Raw genomic sequence first — 13,504 nt, forward strand, 5'->3', positions numbered from 1 at the left:
TACCTTATTAATTCCATTTTAAAACTTCATCTTCATTTCTCTTTGAAACAACTAGCACCTGTATCTTCTGCAGTATTATTAGGTCACTTCTTTTACTTCATTGATTTTTTTTCCTCCTAGTTAGTTACAAATGTAACTATTCTATTCTAGTCTCCTTCTATCCTCTGTCTAAACCCACTCCCTGGGAGAACTCATTTCCTCCCATGGCTTCAACTACCACCTAATGGATGATTCCCAAATTTAAATCTCCAGCCCCAATCTCTCTCCTTTTCAGCAGTACTGCATTTCCTCCTGCCTTTAGGACATCTCTACTTCGATATCCTACCAAAACCTCAAACCTAACCTGTCCAAAACAGAACTCCTTATCTTCCCACCCAAACCCTGTCATCCCCTGGACTTTCCCATCACTGTAGGCACTTTATCACAAACCCATAACCTTGACATTATCCTCGACTAATCTCTCATTCAACCCACAAATTAAATCTGTCACCAAATCCTGTCAGCTCAGATTTCACAACATTGCTAAAATCTGCCCTTTCCTCTCCATCCAAACAGCTACCACAGTACTCTAAGCACTTAACCTACTCAGCCTTGATTACTGTATCAACCTCCTTGCTGACCTCCCAGACTCCTGTCTTTCTGCAGTCCAGTCCTTATTTTGCTGACCAAATCATTTTTCTACAAAAACATTCAGTCCATGTTTCTCCACTCCTCAAGTACTTCCAGTTGTTGCTCATCACCTCTCAATAAAACAGAAACTCCTTATGGTCTTTACAGGACTCAATCACCTTTCTCACCCCTATGTTACCCTGCTGCTCTACTACTACAACCCAGCCTGCATACTTCACTCCTCTAATGCCAACCTACTCACTCTACCTCAATCTTGTCTATCTTGCCACCAACCTCTCACCCATGTCCTGCCTCTGGCCTGGAACACCCTCCTTCTTCATATCCAACCGAAAATTACTCTCATAATAATAATAATGGTATTTGTTAAGCACTTACTATGTGCAAAGCACTGTTCTAAGCGGTGGGGGGATACAGGGTGATCAGGTTGTCCCACGTGGGGCTCACAGTCTTAATCCCCATTTTACAGATGAGATAACTGAGGCACAGAGAAGTTAAGTGACTTGCCCAAAGTCTCACAGCCGATAAGTGGCAGAGCCGGGATTAGAGCCCATGACCTCTGACTCCCAAGCCCGTGCTCTTTCCACTGAGCCATGCTGCTTCTGATAAAAAAATAATGATGACATTTGGTAAGTGCTTACTATGTGCAAAGCACTGTTCTAAGCGCTGTGGGGGGGATACAAGGTGATCAGGTTGTCCTACATGGGGCTCACAGTCTTAATCCTCATTTTACACATGATGTAACAGGCTCAGAGAAGTTAAGTGACTAGCCCAAGGTCACACAGCAGATATGTGGCAGAGCCAGGATTCGAACCCATGACCTTTGACTCCCAAGCCCAGGCTCTTTCCACTGAGCCACGCTGCTTCTGACGTTCAGGGGTTCCTGTAAGAGAACCCACCCCCTCACCCCAACCCTCTGCATAAAGCAATGCAGTGGACCTTTTGACTCATTGTCTTCTTCTTAGATTGGTAATTATACTGGACAGCAGGTGGCTTCTTTGCTTTTTGCCACAGGCTTGCTGGGGGCAGGGGTGTGGGTTCTCTTACAGGACCCCCTGTTGAGAGGCAGTTGTCAGCAACAAGAGCACTTTCCCAAGAGTCTAATCCAGTGCTCAGCCCACTGCAGGCCACAATAAATGCTGTGGGAGTTGGGGATGGTTCCTGAAGTTTGGATGAGTTCCAGTTTACTACTGCTGCCTGCCACTGTACAGTTTTCTGTGGTCTGGCTGCTGTGGTTCATTCCAGTAATAATGACTGCCTCCCCAAGATACTCGTGGAAATGAAATGTGTAGTTCCTGAGGCTATCGTGTTACACAACATTTTGAAACCCAATGCATAATCCAAAATGCCACACCTTCAAGAGTGGTTTTAAGTGTATGTAAATGATCATCACCTCAGCTAAAGCTGATGAAGGCATCACCATTAAATATGTTGTATTGGTAAGCATTGATTAAACAGCTCCATCCTGCCAATTTCCATTTACAAATAACATTTTTTTTAAACTTTCAACTCTGTAGCAGAGCTAGGTTTTATGCTACATTAGAGAGGCCATGGTGACTGGAAAATATTAGATTTTCTGTTAAAGCTCCCTGTCCCTGCAGTTGGCATTTCCCGTTTCATGCTGAATGTGATTTACTCCTTTAAACAAGTCATGGTTTACTATTTCGTGTTTTCTTTGCTATTTATTATCCTAGGGAATAGCAGTGAGGTTAGTAGAGTTTCTGTTTCTAAAACTTTGGGAAACTGGTTTGTGAGCTGAGTTGGCTAAAATCTATTAAAATATTGATTTGCTTCCAAATAACGCTAAGGGGAATACAGAATAGGCCTCAGAGCCTAGGCTGGGAATGTGCAAATTTCTCTGCTCCAAAAGACAATGGGAGGACTAGTTTGAAAATATCAAGACTATCCATTTGCTAAATAAGTCTTTGATACACTATGGCCAGGGCAACACATGGGACTTTTTTTACTGTGGTATTCACTTCAATGCATCTGACACCAGTTTTTAGTTTATTCTTTATAAAATCCAAAGAAAACAGAGACACTGGGTGACAAATCTAATTATGGGAGTGTAGTCACCTTAGTACTACAGTTTGGACTAGATCCAAGAGCAAAAATGCTCATATAACCTAATGAAAATCAATTAACAGGAGGATTTTTCTCAGGGCAAGAAATGGCAAAAAGCAGGAGGAGGAATAGAAAGGCAGGAACATCTGGAAAACCACAGAGACCATTTTCACTACACTCCTTTGCCTATCATTTTGTCCCTTTTCCCAGTAAATTACTTTGAGTAAAGGGCAAAATAATATCCACTGGTGAAGTAAAATCATTTTTTTTCAAGTCTCTGAAATCCTCCATTACCTGCGATACACTTTGAATCACTTACATTAAGAGGACAAGTTAGAGAACATGGATCATTTCACATTTAGAAGACGTATTTGGACTAACAACCATTCTGAAGACAATGTGGTCATATACCAGCCTTCAACAAGGAAATCATAGAGCCCAGCAGATAGTTCCATCTGAAATTCAGAAGTAAAAGTTATCACATACTCCAGTGTTAGAGAAAGGCAGAAAGCCAATCGGAGAAAACCGAATCCAGAAGGATGGATTGTCCTTTGGGAGATTGTGAAGCAGTATGACCGAGTAGAAAGAGCATGGGGTTTCTTCAATACTGATAATCTGGAAAACCTTGTCTTGATTTCTATCATGGTCTAGTTATATATTCAGTTATATATATCATCCCTGTTCATTTGTCTCCATACACATCACCCAATTGGAGTGGCTTCAATAGCCATAATCATCCCCCCATTGAATTGTCAAAGAAACGAGGTTGAAGGAACAGCAGGGGACTTGGGTTATAATCCCAGCTCTACCACTTGGCTATGTGACCTTGAGCAAGTCTCAATTTATATGTGCTTCAATTTCCTCAACTGTAAAATGGGGATTCAATACCTGTTCTTCCTTCTACTTAGACTCTGATGCCCATGTGGGACAGGGACCTGGCTTAACATTATTTTGCATCTACCCTAGCACATGCCACATAGTATGCACTTAACATCACAATTATTGTTATTGTTGAAAGAAGGTGGCTACAATATGACAAAACTAAAAATATGGAATGTTATTTTTATAATAGTGGTATTCATTAAGCACTTTGTGTCACAGCACTGTGCTAAGTGCTCAGGTAGATATGTGATAGCCAGATATTTTAATGTAAAGTTATATTTTCAAGTTGGGCCAAGTATCTGTAAGTGCATCGTTGAAATTAGGGGCAAGAGCTGATATGCTACAGATTCTGCCATTGGAATCTTATTACCATAACCAAAACTTGTGCTTGGGCACGTAAGCGCACACGTGTGAACACACACATATTTGCATCTATAAAAGGTGACAGAATAGGATCCCAAAGAATGAAGTCTGAGAATGCAGTTAATCTACCATCATTGAAGAAATACAAGCAGCTCCTTCAGTGGCTGGAATATGTGAGTAGACTGGAGGGTAGCCTAATACCCATATAGCTTCTTTATTTTGAGCTGAACCAGAGCAACCAGTCAGATAGTCATTCAATCATATTTGAGCGTGTACTGTGTGCAGAGCACTGTACTAAGCACTTGGGAGAGTACACTATAGCAATAAACAGACCCATTCCCTGCCCACAACAAATTAACAGTCGAGATGGGGAGACAGACACTATAAATAAGTTACAGTTATGTACGTAAGTTCTGTGGGGCTAGGAGGGGGACTGAATAAAGGGAATGAGTTAGGGTGATGCAAAAGGGAGTGGGAGAAGAGGAAAAGTGGGCTTAGTCAGGGAAGGCCTCTTGGAGAAGATGTGCCTCCAATAAGGCTTTGAAGGCAGGGATAGTAATTTTCTGTCAGATATGAGAACACAGGGTGTTCCAGGCCAGAGGCAAGATGTGGGTGAGAGGTTGAGAGAGAGATAGACAAGATCGAGATACAGTGAGAAGGTTAGCACTGGAGGAGTAAAGTGTGCAGGCTGGGTTGTAGTAGGAAAGTATTGAGATGAAGTAGGAGGGGGCAAGGTGACTGAGTGCTTTAAAGCCAATGGTTAGGAGTTTCTGTTTGATGAGGAGTTGGGTGGACAGAAGAAATGTTTTAAAGATGCTATGGAGCAAAATCTTCAATATGTACTATAGTAGGAGACAGGAGGCAGCAGCAAAAAGGTGGAGAGCTTGTCTGTCAGCAATCACAAAAGGGTATGATTCCTGGAACAAAAATTTGGATGGTGATAAATGCAACAATGCAGAAAGGCACAATTTTACAGGTATAGGTTATGGAAGGGGTTGTCAGACATGCATTTGTATTACTGGCTATACGCTAAGCATCAATCATTTTATATTGAGTGTCCTGTGGACACACACACACACACACACACACACACACACACACACACACACACCAATATGTATCTGTATAAAAATATCTGCTTAATATGAAATGGAACTATCTGAGAGAGTATTTGGAACCCCATCTGGATTACATAAATATTTATTTTTGTTTGTTTGTTTTATGCCGTTGAGCCATCTTCGACACATAGCAACGCCATGGACATATCTCTCCCAGAACACCCTACCTCCATTTGCAATTGTTCTGGTAGTGTATCCATAGAGTTTTCTTGGTAAAACTACAGAAGTGTTTTACTATTGCCTCCTTCCATGCAGTAAACTTGAATCTTCACCCTTGATTCTCTCCCAAGCTCCTGCTGCCCAGCACAGGTGAGCTCTGACTGGTAGCAGATGGCCTTCCACTATCCAGCCACTGCCCAAGCTAGGAATGGAGTGGATATGCCTCTGCCTGACTCTCCCTCCTGTAGTCGAGACTGGTAGAGTATTGGAAACTCTCCAGGTGTGACCCTGAGAGGGGTTACACTTATTACAATTCCATATAAGGATATGATCAGAATAAACTTTTCCAAGTGTAGAATATCAGTCTAATATAGCACTGGTCCTTGATGGATTAGTAATTTTAGAGACAGGGGAATGAACTAGATGGACGCATGATATTCTTTTGAATGCTGAGATTTGATGATTGATTGGGAAAATGATTGAAGTTATGGAAACCAGTCCAAGTGGGCCAATGTGAATAGAGACAAATGGAAAGAGACCTTGGTGTCAATTCAGATACAATTTTTGACACTATGTAAAGAAAATACTTGCCTTGACATTAACCAGAATTTACGATGGTCACTTCAACCTGGCCTACGTGTACAGGAGACAAGAGGAAAGAGATGGAGGTCTCAGAGAAGGTATTCTAATGCTAGTGCAAACAAATCAGAATTGAACATATTATCATTATATCACAATTGCATGGCACAGAATTTCAAGACTTTTCATTTCTAGTGTTTAAGTATTGGCACTGTAGCCTTGTTCTGTACCTTCACCAAGGAATTCTTAGTTTTCTAGACTCATTTGACTTCTGCATCATCAGAAACACTTTATATGGTTCCAAACACCTTTACGTACTTCAGAAACAGCAAATATCTTAACCTAAATCTACCCTCAAAAATACTCAGTGATCTATAGAACAACTAGATCAGAAGCTAGGTCAGTTGTCATAAGAATTTGAAATAACAACATAATAAAATAGAAAAGCAATATAACAATCTATGAGTTGTAAGCATCAATTATTTTCTCTTAAGAACCTTGTGTTCACTTAACATATGATCAGGAGCTAGGTCAGTGATAACAATAATAATAATAATGATGGTATTTGCTAAGCGCTTAGTACATTGCTCTGCACACAGTAAGCGCTCAACAAATATGATTGAATGTTAAGCACTTACTATGTGCCAAGCACTGTTCTAAGCTCTGGGGTGAATACAAGGTTATCAGGTTGTCCCACGTGGGGCTCATAGTCTTAATCCCCATTTTACAGATGAGGCAACTGAGGCACAGAGAAATGAAATAACTTTCCCAAGGTCACACAGCAGACAAGGGTGGAACCAGGACTAGAACCCACATCCTCTGACTCCCAAATCCATGCTCTTGCAAATAGGCCATGCTGCTGCTTCTTATTATTAGCAAGAATGTGAGGTAATGATATGAAATAGAAACAGTGGAACTGTGATAGAGAGCATTTGGATTTCACATGAATTTATTACAATTCCATAAAAGGTGACAATCATTTGCAATTTACCTACTGTGTAACCTTGGGCAGCTCAATTTAATTTGTTGTGCCTCAATTTTTTGTTATGAAAAATGAGGATTATATTCCTGTTCTTCCTACCCTTTGAACTGTGAGCTCCTTGTACTACAGGAACTGTGTATGACCTGTTTATATTCTGTCACATCCTGGAGCTTATTAGACTGTTAGGCACATAAGCAGCACAGAACAAAGACTGAGATGATTATTATCAGAATAAGCTCTTCCAGGAGTGGAATACTAGTCTACTATACAGTCTAATCTGGATGGATTATTAATTCTGGATACAGGGAGGTGGATCTCACTGATTTGTGACATTCCTTCCATATCTGTGACATGATGATTCAATTTCAAAATGTTTAGGTTTATGGAGGATACAATTGGCCCAAAGAGGATGGAAACAAGTGGTTGGCTCTGAGAATATAATTGCATCCTGATGCCAATCCAGACAAGGTTTTCAATATTATCTATATATATAGAAAACACTAACAAGGAATGAAATCAGAATCATGATGGTCACTCCATTCGGGTCAGCATGTACAGGAAAAAAGGAGATGATGTAGTTATTCCAACCCTGGTGCGAAGCACAGATGAGCTGGCCAGATTGTCTTCATATCGCAATTACATGACATAAAATTAAAATGCTTTTCATTTTCAGTGATTAGTCACCAATATTTGCAACCTTATTCAGTAACTTCAACAAGAAAATTTTTGTTTTCTACACTTGCCTAAATTTTTCATGATTTCATGATGTCGTATATGGTTCCAGATGACTGAGTGCATTTTAAAGACACCAAATATTACACCCTAAATTTACACTCCCACAATAATCCATTGATCTTGTTAGAAACTAGATCAGGAGCTACTGGATTAGTCATGAAAAATTGAAGGTATAAAATGTAATAGAAACAACACTGTAACTGTGATAGAGACTATTTGTCATCTCCTCTAGATTGGTCATGAATTTATTACAGTTTCATAATAGGTCATAATCAGAATTAGCTTTTCCAAGGGAAGAACATTAGGCCAACATAGCATCTGTTCTGGATGAATTATTGAATTTGAAGATGGGGGCGGGGGATTCAATGAATTTGTGCTGTTCCTTCATACCTCTTCACTTCCATAATTCAATGGGAGAATGATTATGGTTATTAAGGCTACTCCAATTGGGCCGATATGCATGGAGACAAATTAAAAGAGATGATGGAGTATAATAGGATCATGACATCAGTCATGTCAAGATTTTCAATATTGTTCATATTGAAAAAAAATTCTTTCATTGCTAAAATCAGAATAACAATTATCCCTCCAAACTAGCTAGTGTATATTGGAAACAAGAGGAAAGAACTGTTAGGTTCTGAGTAAGTATTCTGACTCTGCTTCAAATCAAAGCACAGTAGTCCAGATCATCTTTAGATCACAATAACATGGGACAAAATTGTAATTTATTCCGAGTACTTAGTCTTTGATACAGCAGTCTTAATCAGCACCTGCACCAAGCAACCCTTAATTTTCTAGACTTGTTGCCATTCTCCACAATTGTATAATGTTGCAATGGTTACAGAGGTGCATTGCCAAATTTCATATCCCAAATCTACACTTCAACAATCCCACTTGATCATGTTAGAAACTAGGCAAGGTGCTTGGTCAGTGGTTGCAAGAATAAGAAGGAATAACGAAAGAGAAACAATACAACTATTGTAGAGTGTACAGAATCTCATCTACACATCAATTTAACACAAGTCCATACAAGGTTATAATCACAATAAGCTTATACAAGGATAAAATATGAGTACAACGTAGCACTTGTCCAGGATGGATTAATCATTACAGAAATAGGACTGTGGCTCCAATGGACCAGAGAGGGTCTTCCACATATAAATTAGGTGTTTCCATGGTGAAATGATTAGGGTAATGGAGGACGCTTCACTTGGGTCAAGGTGGATGGAGATAATGGAAGGAGATGATGAGCTCTGAGTGTATATCCTGACCATGGTATCAATCCAGTTGCAGTTTTCTAGATTTTCTATAAAGAAAAATCTGCTCTGGATTGAAACCAGAATCATAATGGTCACTCCAACTGGCCAACATTTAGAGGAGACAAGAAGAGAGAGATGATGTTATAACGATCCTGGTGCAAATCAAGAAGGATTGGGCAGATCATATTCATATCACCATTACATGACACAAAATTTTAATGCTTTTCATAGTCAATGTTTAGTCACCAATACTACAAATACATTCAGTACCTTCAACAAGAAACTCTTTTCTACCCTTGCCTGAACTCCCAGGATCATATACTACCTTACATGGTTCCAGATGACTGAATGTATTTTAAAGTCACCAAGTATCACCCCCTAAATTTGTGCTCCCACAGTAATTCATCAATCTTGTTAGGAACCAGAAGCTCCAGGGGTTGCCCATCCACCTCCGCAACAAACAAAAACTCCTCACAGTTACCTTTTAAGCACTCAATCACCTTGCCCTCTCCTACCTCACCACTCCTCCTACAACCCAGCCCACACACTTCACTCCTCTAATGCTAACTTTCTCACTGTACCTCAATCTCATCCATTCATTCAATCGTATTTGAGCGCTTACTATGTGCAGAACACTGTATTAAGTGCTTGGGAAAGTACAATACAGCAACAAAGAGTGAAAATCCCTGCCCCCAAGGAGCTCACAGTCTAGAGGGGGAGAGACAGACATCAATACAAATAAACAGACATCAATATAAATAAAATTACAGATGTATACATAAGGCTGTAAGGGAGGGAGGGGGAAGAGCAAAGGGAGCAAGTCAGGGCAATGCAGACAGGAGGAGATGAGGAAAAGTGGGGTTTAGTTTGGGAAGGCCTCTTGGAGGAGATGTGCCTTCAGTAAGGCTTTGAAGGTGAGGTGGAGAGGCTAATTGTCTGGTGGATTTGAGGAGGGAGGGTGTTTCAGGCCAGAGGTAGTATGTGGACCAGGGGTTGGCGGCAAGACAGGTGAGATCGAGGCACAGTGAGAAGGATAGGAAGAGAGGAGTGAAGTGTGCCAGCTGGGTTGCAGAAGGAGAGAAGCGAGGTGAGGTAGGAGGGGGTGAGGTGATGGAGTGCTTTAAAGCCAGTGGTGAGGAGTTTTTGTTTGATATGGAGGTGGATAGGCAACCTCCTGACCCCTCTCCCACATACTGTCGCTGGAACACCTTCCTGCTTCATCTCCAACAGATCACCATCAACTTCCTCCCCTCCAAAGCATTGCTGAACCTCCGTACCGTACCTCGTTCTCGCCTGTCCCGCCATCGACCCCCGGCCCACATCATCCCCCGGGCCTGGAATGCCCTCCCTCTGCCCATCCGCCAAGCTAGCTCTCTTCCTCCCTTCAAGGCCCTGCTGAGAGCTCACCTCCTCCAGGAGGCCTTCCCAGACTGAGCCCCTTCCTTCCTCTCCCCCTCGTCCCCCTCTCCATCCCCCCCATCTTACCTCCTTCCCTTCCCCACAGCACCTGTATATATGTATATATGGTTGTACATATTTATTACTCTATTTATTTATTTATTTGTACATATCTATCCTATTTATTTTATTTTGTTAGTATGTTTGGTTTTGTTCTCTGTCTTCCCCTTTTAGACTGTGAGCCCACTGTTGGGTAGGGACTGTCTCTATATGTTGCCAATTTGTACTTCCCAAGCGCTTAGTACAGTGCTCTGCACATAGTAAGCGCTCAATAAATACGATTGATGATGATGATGATGATGCTGAAGGTACACCTTCTCCAAGAGGCCTTCCCTGACTATGCCCTCCTTTCCTCTTCTTCCACTCCCTTCCATGTCTCCCTGACATTTCCCTTTATTCATACCCACTCCCAGCCCCACAGTAGTGGTGTACATATCTGTAATTTGTTTATATTAATGTCTGTCTCCCCTCTAAACTGTAACCTTGTTGTGGGCAGGGATTGTACCTGTTATATCTGTATCTGTTATATCTGTTTGTACTCTCCCAAGCACTCAGTTCAGTGCTTACCACACAGTAAGTGCTCAATAAATACTATTGAATGAATAAATGAAGACCTGATGGATTGTTCACAAAAAATTGAAGGCATGAAATGCAATAGAAACAACACTGTAATTGTGATAGAGAAAATTTGGCATCTCCTGGATTAGTAATAAATTTATTATAATTCCACAATAGGCTACAATTAATAATCAGCTTTTTCTTGGGTAGAACAGTAGTCTATTGCAGCACCCATTCTAGATAAATTATTGATCTTGAAGACAGGATATTAGATCTAATGAACTTGTGCTGATCCTTCAACTTTGATGCTTTGATAATTCCATGGCAGAATGATTATGGTTATTAAAGCCACTCCAACTGGGCTGTTGTGTCTGGAGACAAATGAATAGACATGATGGCTTTGAATATGCAAAATGATTATGATTTTAATTGTGAAAAGGTTCTTTAGATTATTCTTACTGAAACAAACCCTTTCATGATTTAAACAGGAATTATGATGCTTCCTCCAAACTGATTGATGTGTACAGGAGACAAGAGGAAAAGGTTGATGGGCTTTGAGTGGATATTCTGACCCTGGTGCAAATCAAAACACAGCTGTCCAAATTATCTTTACTTCAACTTGACATGGGACAGTAATTTCATGAATTTCATTTTCAGTACTTTGTCATCGATATGGTAGCCTCATTTACATCTCCAAGCAAACCTCAGTTTCCTAGACTTGCTTCCATTGTCCATAATGGTGTAATGCCTATATGGTTACAAAAAACTGATTGCCTTTTTAAAATACCATATATCATCCCCAAATCTACATTCCCTAAATCCCTCATTGATCTTATTAGAAACTAGAGAAAGAGCTTGATCAGTGGTTGCAAGAATATCATGGAATAATATGAGAGAAACAATATAACTAGTCACATATTAAAAACCTTTGCTTTATATAACTCTGCATTAACAACAAAGTAGCTATCAGAGTATTCAGGATCTCATCTACACATGAATTTAACAAAATTTCATATCTGATGACAATCAAAATAATATTTCAAGGATGCAATATTAGTGCATTGTAGTACCTGTGATGGATGGATTAGTCATCCTGGAAACAGAAAAAGTGATCCAATGGACTCACAATGTCCTTTCACATCTACAATTAGATGTTTCAATGTAAAATAACTAGGGTAACGGAGGCCACTCCAATTGAGCAAAGGACGATGGAGACAATGGAAGGAGGTGATGAACTCGGTGTATATAATATGACCCTGGTTTCAATCCACACAAGATTTTCTATATTATCTGTACATATAGAAACGCTTGCCTGGATTGAAACCAGAATCATGATGGTCAGGTGTACAGGAAACGAGGAGATGATGTAATTATTCTGACTCTGGTGCAAATCACATAACGGTTGGCCAGATTATCTCTACATCACTGTAACATGACACAACATTTTCATGCTTTTCATTTTCAGTATTTAGTCACCAATATCACAACCTTTTTCAGTACATTCAACAAAAAAGATTGGTTTTCCATGCATTTGCTTGAATTTCCCATGATCATATGATGTCATATAATAATAATAGTAATGATGATGGTATTTGTTAAGCGTTTACTATGTGCCAAGAACTGTCCTAAGCACTAGTTCCAGATGGCTGAATGCATTTAAAAATCCCCAAATATCATACACTCCCACAACAATTCATTTGTTCAATTAGAAACTAGATCAGGATCTATTAGATTGGTTGTAAGAATTTGAAGGTGTAAAATGCAATACAAACACCACCTTAACTGTGATAGAGACTGTTTGTCATTTCCTTTGGATTAATCATGAATTTATTGGAATTGTGTAATAAGTTATAATCAGAATCACCTTGTTCAAGGGTTAAATATCCGTCTGACATAGCACCTGTTCGGGATGAATAAGTCATTTTGAAGACAGGAGATTAGGTCGGATGACTTGGTGCTGTTCCCTTGTGCTCCACACTTCGATAAGTTAATGGGGGAATGAATACAGTTATTGAGACTACTACAATTGGGAGGATGTTTGCAGTGACAAATGAAAAGAAATGATGGACTCTGAGGCTACACTGTCATCATGGTATTAGTCATGATAAGGTTTTCCAGATTATTCATACTGAAAAAAACCCTTTCATGACTTAAACCAGAATCTTGAAGCTCTCTCCAAACTGAACAACATGGACAGGAGACAAAAGGAAAGAGTTTATGGGCTCTGAGTAGGTATTCTGACCACTGTGCAAATCAGAGCATGGCTGCCTGGATTATATCTACATCACAATAATGTGGGATAAAATTTAAATGCATTTCATTCTATTTTGAGTTTTTAGTTATTGATATGGCAGCCTCAGGCAGTACCTTCACCTTAATTTTCTAGACTTGCTGAATTTCCCCATAGTTGTATACTGCCAAAATGATTAGAAAAGATGGATTATATTTTTAAAACACCAAATAGCAGGCTGCAAATCTAGACTCCAACAAGCCCATATTGATCTTGTTAGGATGTAGATCCAGAGCTTGATCAGTATTTACAAAAATATTATGGAAAATATGAAAGAGAAACAGCAGTATAATTAGTCAGAGCACAGGAGAACCTCATCTATACGTGACCAAAAGTCCATATGAAGTTAAAAACAAAATAAGCGTATACAAGGATAGAACATGAGTACAGGGTAGCAACTGTCCAGGATGGATTAGTCATTCTGGAAACA

The 13,504-nt window shown here is 39.9% G+C and overlaps 1 non-coding gene across 1 annotated transcript; it reads right to left on the reverse strand.

Moving 5' to 3' along the window:
- Nucleotides 1–5,373: 5,373 nt before the first annotated feature.
- LOC119919992 lies at nt 5,374–5,511 on the reverse strand. Its single transcript, XR_005447764.1, has one exon. It is a non-coding gene; the product is annotated as a small nucleolar RNA SNORA7 (small nucleolar RNA).
- Nucleotides 5,512–13,504: the final 7,993 nt, after the last annotated feature.

This window comes from Tachyglossus aculeatus, chromosome X1, assembly GCF_015852505.1.
Source record: "Tachyglossus aculeatus isolate mTacAcu1 chromosome X1, mTacAcu1.pri, whole genome shotgun sequence".
In the NCBI taxonomy this organism is placed as follows: domain Eukaryota; kingdom Metazoa; phylum Chordata; class Mammalia; order Monotremata; family Tachyglossidae; genus Tachyglossus; species Tachyglossus aculeatus.